General features: G+C 38.4%; 1 non-coding gene across 1 annotated transcript; it reads right to left on the minus strand.

Moving 5' to 3' along the window:
• Positions 1 to 3,646: 3,646 nt before the first annotated feature.
• On the minus strand, positions 3,647 to 3,754 carry LOC127747123 (small nucleolar RNA R71). The gene has a single exon (XR_008008927.1). It is a non-coding gene; the product is annotated as a small nucleolar RNA R71 (small nucleolar RNA).
• Between the last annotated feature and the right edge of the window lie 5,420 nt (positions 3,755 to 9,174).

Genomic DNA, 9,174 nt, shown 5'->3' on the forward strand with positions numbered 1-9,174 from the left:
AAATAAATTAAAAAATTCCTAAAATTACTGGTATCTTCTTGTTCGTCTGAATTTTGATTTTTCGTCTTTCACAGGAGATATCGACTAGGAGTGTCAAAATTCTCCGAAGCATGGAAATTTCTGCGGAAACTACCCCGAATGAGAACCCGAAAGCAGAGACTTTTTCTAGTGGAGATGGGGATGGGGATTAAAATCCCCCCGAGACACGCACGGGGATTCGAACGGAGATCCCTGATGAGCGGATAATTTATACGCTTTTTGGCATTGTTTTTAGGTAGTTTTTAGTATGATTTAGTTAGTTTTTAGCATATAATTATTAGTTTTTATGCAAAAATCACATTTCTGGACTTTACTATGAGTTTGTGTGTTTTTCTGTGATTTCAGGTATTTTCTGGCTGAAATTGAGGGATCTGAGCAAAAATCTGATTCAGAGGCTGAAAAAGGACTACATATGCTATTGGATTTTGACCTCCCTACACTCGAAATAGATTTTCTGGAGCTACAAAAGCCCAATTGGTGCGCTCTTAATTGCGTTGGAAAGTAGACATCTTGGGCTTTCCAAAAATATATAATAGTTCATACTTTACCCGAGATTTGATGGTCCAAATTGGCGTCAAAACGCCGGTCGGAGACCCTTTTCTTATGAACGCGTGCCTGACAACACTTCCGTTCTACCTGAAAACAAGCTTGAATGCATATCTCTTGGCCTCCTGGTCCACGACGCATGGTTGCCTCTCCTAACAACAAAGCCTTCCATTCCGTGAGATCAGAGTCTTCGTGGTATAAGCTAGAATCAATTGGCAGCATTCTTGAGATCCAGAAAGTCTAAACCTTGTCTGTGGTATTCCGAGTAGGATCTGGGATGGGATGACTGTGACGAGCTTTAAACTTACGAGTGCTAGGCGCAGTGACAGTGTGCAAAAGGATCAATGGATCTTATTCCGATACGATCAAGAACTGACAGATGATTAGCCCTACGTAACCCGTAGCCGGACCATTTTCACTGAGAGGACGGACGGTAGCCATTGACAACGGTGATCCCTCAACATACCGCTTGCCATGGAAAGGAGTACGCATGACTGGATGAAAGCAGTAGGAAAGCAGGGATTCAAAAGGAACAAAGCATCTCCATACGCTTATCTGAAATTCCTACCAATGAATTACATAAGTATCTCTATCATATTCTATGTTTTATTTGTCTTTTAATTATCAAAACCTCATAACCATTTGAATCCGCCTGACTGAGATTTACAGGATGACCATAGTTTGCTTCAAGTCGACAATTTCCGTGGGATCGACCCTTGCTCACGTAAGGTATTACTTGGATGACCCAGTGCACTTGCTGGTCAGCTGCACGGAGTTGTGAGAGAAGTGTGAACTCACAATTTCGTGTACCAAGTTTTTGGCGCCATTGCCATGGATTGTTCGAGTTTGGACAACTGACGGTTCATCTTGTTACTTAGATTAGGTATTTTTCTTTTTATTTTGTTCTTCAGAATTTTTAAGAATGGATTCTAGAGTTTCAGATGATGCTTTTATCATAACAGGAGCTAGTTGATTCTAATCAATTTGGCTGTTGCATGTAATGTCCTGTTTTGAATTTCTTGTTTTCTTTTTCAAAATAATTTTTGAAAAAAAATAAAAATACAAAAAATTAATAAAATCATAAAAACAAAAAAATATTTTGTGTTTCTTGTTTGAGTCTAGTGTCAATTTTTAAGTTTGGTGTCAATTGCATGTCTTTAGTCTTCTTGCATTTTTCGAAAGTGTGTTCTTGTATTTTTCATTGATCTTCAAGTTGTTCTTGATGATTTTCTTTGTTTGATCTTTAAATTCTCTTGTTTTGTGTCTTATGTTGTTTCTCATGTGCATTCTCAAATTGTTAGTATCTCTAGTATGAAAACTTCTAAGTTTGGTGTCTTGCATGTCTTTCTTTTCTTAAAAATTTTCAAAAAATATGTTCTTGATGTTCATCATGGCCTTCATAGTGTTCTTGCATGCATCCCTTGTTTGATCTTAGTTTTTTATGTTTAATTTCATTCTGTGGTTTTTTCTCTCTCATCATTAAAAATTCAAAAAATTTCAAAATTATGTCTTTTCAAGTCAATAATACAGAGAATTGAAGATTCAGAACATACAGCAGAGGAATTACAGAGAAAAAGTTGGGTGTTCAAAACGCCCAGTAAGGAAGGATTTCTGGCGTTTAAACGCCAGTTAAGGTACCTAGCTGGGCGTTTAATGCCCAATGAGGTAGCCAAGTGGGCGTTAAACGCCAGAATGGTAGGATAGTACCAAGGAGGTAATGTTGTTTTCAATTCAAATCTTTTTCGATTTTTCAAGTTTTAAAACTAATTTTTCAAAATCTTATCTTTTTCATATCCTCTCTTATCAATCATATCTTTCTCAAAATCAAATCTTTTTCATTTTTTTCTTAATATTTTCGAAAAATTTTAAAATTTGATTTTCGAAATCTTTTTTATTCTTGTTTCATATTTTCGAAAACCTTGCTAACAATTAAGGATTTGATTCAAAAATTTCAAATTTGTTACTTTTTTGTTAAGAAAGGTTCAATCTTTGAATTCTAGAATCATATCTTTTTAGTTTCTTGTTAGTCAAGTCATCAATTTTAAAAATCAAATCTTTTTCAACCATATCTTTTCAATCATATCTTTTTTTTAAATAAAAATCTTTTTCAATAATATCTTTTTAAATTTTGATTTCAAAAATATTTTATAACTTCTTATCTTTTCAAAACTTATTATTTCTTATCTTTTTCAAAACCAACTAACTACTTTTCTCACTTTTAATTTTCGAAAATCACTAACATCTTTTTTTTTTTCAAAATTCTTTTTAATTAACTAATTGCTTTAAACTCTAATTTTATTTCGTTTAGAATTTTTCAAAAATTTTCTCTCTCATCTCTTTCTATTTAATCACTAACACTCCTCCTCTCTTAATAATTTGAACCCTCTCCCCTCTTTATAAGTTCGAATTCTTCTTTATCTACCTCATCCTTCTATTCTCATTTTCTTCTGACACATCAAAGAATCTCTATACTGTGACATAGAGGATTCCATACTTTCTTTGTTTTCTTCTCTTTCATATGAGTAGGAACAAAGATTAAGGCATTTTTGTTGAAGCTGATCCTGAACCTGAAAGGACTCTAAAGAGGAAGTTAAGAAAAGCTAAAGCACAACTCTCTGGAGAGGACCTGACAGAGATTTTCGAAAAAGAAGAAGACATGGCAGCCGAAAATAACAACAATGCCAACAACGCAAGGAAGGTGCTTGGTGACTTTACTGCACCAACTCCCGACTTCTATAAGAGAAGCATCTCTATTCCTGCCATTGGAGCAAACAACTTTGAGCTTAAGCCTTAATTAGTTTCTCTGATGCAACAGAATTGCAAATTTCATGGACTTCCATTGGAAGATCCTCATTAGTTCTTGGCTGAATTTTTGCAAATCTGTGACACTGTTAAGACCAATGGAGTTGATCCCGAGGTCTACAGACTTATGCTTTTCCATTTTGCTATAAGAGACAGAGCTAGTATATGGTTGAACTCACAACCTAGAGACAGCCTGAACTCTTGGGAAAAGCTGGTCAATGCCTTCTTAGTTAAATACTTTCCACCTCAAAAGATGAGTAAGCTTAGAGTGGAAGTTCAAACCTTCAAACAGAAAGAAGGTGAATCCCTCTATGAAGCTTGGGAAAGATACAAGCAATTGATTAGAAGGTGTCCTTCTGACATGCTTTTAGAATGGTGCATCATAGGTAGCTTCTATGATGGTCTGTCTGAGTTATCCAAGATGTCATTGGACCATTCTGCAGGCGGATCTATTCATCTGAAGAAAAGGCCTGCAGAAGCCCAATAACTCATTGAAATGTTTGCAAATAACCAGTTCATGTACACTTCTGAAAGAAATCCTTTAAACAATAGGACAACTCAGAAGAAAGGAGTTCTTGAGATTGATACTCTGAATGCCATATTGGCTCAAAACAAAATATTGACTCAGCAAGTCAATATAATTTTTCAGAATTTGACTGGATTGCAAGCTACATCTGACAGTGCTAAAGAAGCCCCCTTTGAAGGAGAAGCTTATGACCCTGAGAATCCTTGATGGAGTGCAGAAGCTGGTGAATTAAAAATTTATTAAAATGGTTACGTTGCAAGTATAGATCTTAACTCACCGAAAATCTGCCTATCAATTTAGAAATATGTCACTAAAAGCTCAAATTAAAATTACTGGGAGTTTTAAGTCCCAGGTCGTCTCCCAACGAGTTGCAGAAAAATGTGCTATTTTATTAATCAGATATTCCAAAAAGAGTTGAGCTAAGTAAATTGGGATTTAAATTGAGGAATTTTAGATAATAAAAATAAGAGGCCTTGACTGGGAATTGATTGGTTAGAATCTCTATCATTGATGGTGTGATTGTAAGATAAATTTATAATTAATAGTTGTTCTGTTTGGTTATCCCTTACTAGGTAAGAGAAAGTCAAACAAGTGGAAATGCCAGATCTGTTCACAATTTGCAACCCACTTAGTTCAAAGGGATTGGCGTCGGTGACAGGATAGCAATCCAACATTTAACCCAATTACAAATTTTTCTTTCAATCCTTCCAACTCAAGAGTTCATTTTAATCAACTCCCTATCAAGTAATGAAACTACTCACACGCATTGTAAATAAAGAATCCATGGCACATGAAAGAGAATTAAAAGAAGACATGATTATTGGAATGGAATTTAAATTAAAAAGAAATAATCCTTACATTAATTGATCATAAAAATATCTGACTAGTCTGCTGTTCCGGGCCGAAAATTGGGCCGAAATAGGGTCCAAAATTGCTGGTTTCAGATTCTGCAGTTTATGCAGATCGCGCATGTCACGCGATCGCGTCGTCCATGCGGACGCGTCGCTGGCGCTTTTCATCTTCACGCGTTCGCGTCGTCCACGCTACCGCATTGCTTGTGCTTTCCAATCCGTGCGGCCGCGCAAGCCATGTGGCCGCGTCACTGCGATTTGCGCTCCTTCACGCGGTCGCGTGAGCCACGCGACCGCGTCACTTTTCTCTGGTTATCTCCTCAAACTCTTGTGTTCCTTCCATTTTTGCTAGCTTCCTCTCCAATCTCCGTCTCATTCATGCCCTATAAAGCCTGAAATGCTTGACACACAGATTACAGCATCGAATGGAATAAAGGAGAATTAAAATTAAATAATTAAAGTCTCTGGGAAGCAATTTTCAAACATGTAATAAATTCAGGAAGGAAATCTAAATGCATGCTAAATTGATGAATAAGTGGGTAAGGATCACGACAAAACCACACAATTAAACACAATATAAACTATAAAATAGTGGTTTATCAACCTCCTCACACTTAAACATTAGCATGTCCTCATGCTAAATTGAAGGAGACAAGGAAATAAGTATGAACATGCAGAAACTCATGAAATGCAATGCAATCCTACATACATAAATAAATGCAACTATATGATGATTATCCACTTGATCAAAAGTAAATAAGCCCTTCAAAACAATTACAAATCAAATTCCACTAATTCTATCATCATATAATAAAACCGATAAAAGTGCAAGAAGATAGCTTATGAAGGCTGGAAACATGAAAATTCAAGCATTGAACCCTCATTGATAATGTATGTACGCTCTAATCTCTAGTGTATAGGGTAATCACTCTATTCTTCTCTAGTCATGCTTTCTAACTTTTGTTTTTCTCCTAACTAATCAACAACAGTTAATATATCAATGCAAACATCATGAGGTCTTTTCAGGATTGTAATGGGGCCAAGGTGCAGGTAAGGATATACATATGGCTAAGTGAGCTTTATAAATTGAATCTTTAATTAACCTAAGCTCTCACCTAATATACATATATTCTATATACCTATTCCCTTTTTCAACCCATACTCATGTTTCAACCTTGCTACCCATAATTCCTTTTTTCAACCCATACTCATGTTTCAACCTTGTATTTTAATTCTATCATATGTGCATTGATCTTTGAATTCTGAATTTAATATTGGGGTAATTTTGTCCCCTTATTTATTGAATATTTTTTTGATTTTTTTTGAATAAATAAAGCTTATCAATGCACATAGATTTTTCATTCTTATATTTTCACATGAGTGGGTATCCAAATTTCCTTTAAATTTTCATGACACATTCCCTTAACAACTTCTGTTCCCACAATTTCCCATACTTAACTAGCACACACAATTCTATCTTAAGCTAACCAAAGATTCAATTTGGGATATGCAATTGTTTTTCAGCTTAAGGTTAGTAATGTGGTGAAATATAGAACATTAATGAAATTTTGTTCCAAAGATAGATTTTTTTAAAAGAAACTTATTGTCTTTTCAATCAAGTAGAACATGCAAGCAACTATCCTAACCTATGCAATTTATTCTATTCTATAAAAGAAAGAAAAAATCTAACTAAAATATCCTAATTATTGGTGTCAGAGAAGAGAATTTACCTCCGGAAGTCAGGTACTGACCGACCTCCCCACACTTAAGGCTTTGCACCATCCTCGGTGCCATCTGTCAAGAACAGGGGTGGGCTAGTGGCAGTATCTCCACATTCGGGACCAGTATGGCTCCCGGTGCTGGTAAAAGAAGTGGAGTCTGGGGTGTCTGAGTCTCTGAAGCGTCCCTTGAGTAGCTCCTTGAGGTGTTTGAATCGGCGCTCGTTATGGCGCTCTCTCATCTTTGCTTTTTGTTCATGCCGATCCACTTTTCAAGTATCTGCTAGAGCACTTTCTCAGTGGTAGATGCTTGTGGTGTTGAAGAAGGAATATCTTCAACCGGCTCAGTAGGCTGGCTTGTAGTGGCTGCTGAAAATCTGAGGTATTTCCCGTTAGGGACATATTGATCATCCCGTGGAAGCATGGCTTTGGTGTCCCCAGCTCTACAGGAGACTCCGGCTTTTGAGACAAGATTTGAGACCAAGGCGGGAAAAGGTAAGTTGCCCGCGATTTTAGGAGACTCCGGCTGCGGAGACAAGATTTGAGACCAAGGCGGGGAAAGGTAAGTTGCCCGCGATTTGTACATGCTCCATAGCATGCCGGATGTGTCTTGAGAGATTCAGAGGTTGGTCTGTAAGGATGCACCATAGTAGAACAGCCATGTCCGCAGTGAAGGAGGACTCATGAGTGCTTGGAAAGACGTAATAGGACATGATCTGTGCCCATACGCAAGCCTCCAAGGTAAGTGCGGAAGCCAAGATTCCCTTAGGGCGGTTGCGGTGGTATCCGTAGATCCAACGGCTGCCAGGTAAAGCAATGACTCTGAGAACGGAGTCCCAGTCAAATTGGTATCTCTGGCGCTGAAGGGTGGCTTCTTGAAAAGCGTCCATTCCTTCTGGAATAAGGGAAAGACGCAGAACTTGCTGAATGGCCTCTTCTGTAATGGGGACTTGCTTCTGCCAGACATAAACAGACTGCAGGGTTGGTATATAGAAGTTGGAATAGAACTCAACTACCCAAGAAAGATTGACCTGCCTTGGCTGTCTCCATAGGAAACCCCATTGTCTTCGCTCAATTTGTGGCTCAACAAAGGTGGCAATATTGGGCGGGAGGATGAGAAGGTATTCATTGTTATAGTTCTTTTCTGCTAGGATAGGGAACATCTGCTCACAGTAGCGATTGGGAAATCGCGCAGTGTCCTTTGCTGGAAAGGCTTTCTCTTTGTCGTCAACCTTGATTATCCTCTTCACTCTTTTTGTTGAGGGCTTGACTGCGGTTGAAGAAGGCTCTGCCACTAATGCTCTTTTAGTTCCTCTTCTTGCTGATGGTTTGGAAGTAGCTTTCTCTTGTCCTTTCTTGGTGGCCATCCTGAAAGAAGGGAAGAGAAAGAAAATTAAATTCATAGAGATAGAGCAAGGAAGAGGGTATTGTAAGTGATAGTCAATGCACAATAAATATAAATGGCATGAACACATGGTCCGGATTACATGTGAAAAGCTCATCAATAGAAATATAGCAAGTGCATTTAGGACAATGGAATGCAAGAGGTTTATTGGCATGCAGGCAAAGGCATGAGTAGCATATATCAAACATTCAATGTCCAAGTTAGGTTACCATTTGTAACAAACTATCTATCACGTTTGTATTGACAATGAAATTTAAATAATAAAATATGAAAGGGAATTTGTGAAAAGCAAGCATTACAGAGTAGAGTAAAGTAATATAGAAAAGTGCATAGTGCTATGTGGGCTTTTTCACAAATACATGGCATGCATGGTAAACAAGATATAAAAAGTATGAAATTGAACATGCAAGCAATCCCTTAAATAGGAGAAAAATAATTGTCAAACAATTTGCAATAATCCACAAGCATATAATGAGGAATGATGACTCAAAAGGTTTTTAACACCATGTAAAAGAAAAAGAAGAAGAAGGAAAAATAAAGATTTGAAAAGAAAAAGAAAATAATAATATATATACATAATATAAGAAGAATGATAGAAAAGAGAAGAAGGAAGAAGAAGGTAAAACCTTGTTAATGGTGGTGAGAGAGATAGAGAGTGAAAGGTGAGGTAGAAGGGGAAAGGGGAAAAGAAGAAAGAAGGGGGGAAAAGAAAAAGTAGGGTTTGGAGGAGAGAAAGATAAGATAATTTGGCTTATTGGGTGGAGCTGTGCGGCGCATGCGATGCGGCCGCAGAAGGCACGCGTTCGCGTGGATGCGCGTCAGGAAGGGGGACGCGATCGCGTCTGTCACGCGGCCATGTGACCTACGTTGTGCTGCTTGCGCGAGTGCAGCCTCGCTCCAGCACAACTCTCTGTTCAATATAATTCAATTGCCAAATTAAGGTGACGCGATCGCGAGGGTCATGCGATCGCGTGAGTGTGCATCAGAAATTAATTGACGCGGCCGCGTCGGCGACGCGGTCGCGTGACAAGGATTGTGCGTCCAGCACCAATCCAGCACCACTCTCGCACAACATAGCAGTGTGCACCCTTTTACGTCGAAAATGCAGGGCACGCGGCCGCGTGGAGCACGCGGTCGCGTGGGAGGCCATGATTTCCATGCGACGCGGTCACGTGGAGTAAATTGTGCCTTTGGCACGACTCCAGCGCTGCTCCTGCGAAACTTTCTGTTCATTTTTATTTTTCTTCACTCCCCCTGCCACGCGGACGCGTCGCTTGTGCGATCGCG

The sequence above is a fragment of the Arachis duranensis genome, chromosome 4 (assembly GCF_000817695.3).
Source record: "Arachis duranensis cultivar V14167 chromosome 4, aradu.V14167.gnm2.J7QH, whole genome shotgun sequence".
NCBI classification, from domain to species: domain Eukaryota; kingdom Viridiplantae; phylum Streptophyta; class Magnoliopsida; order Fabales; family Fabaceae; genus Arachis; species Arachis duranensis.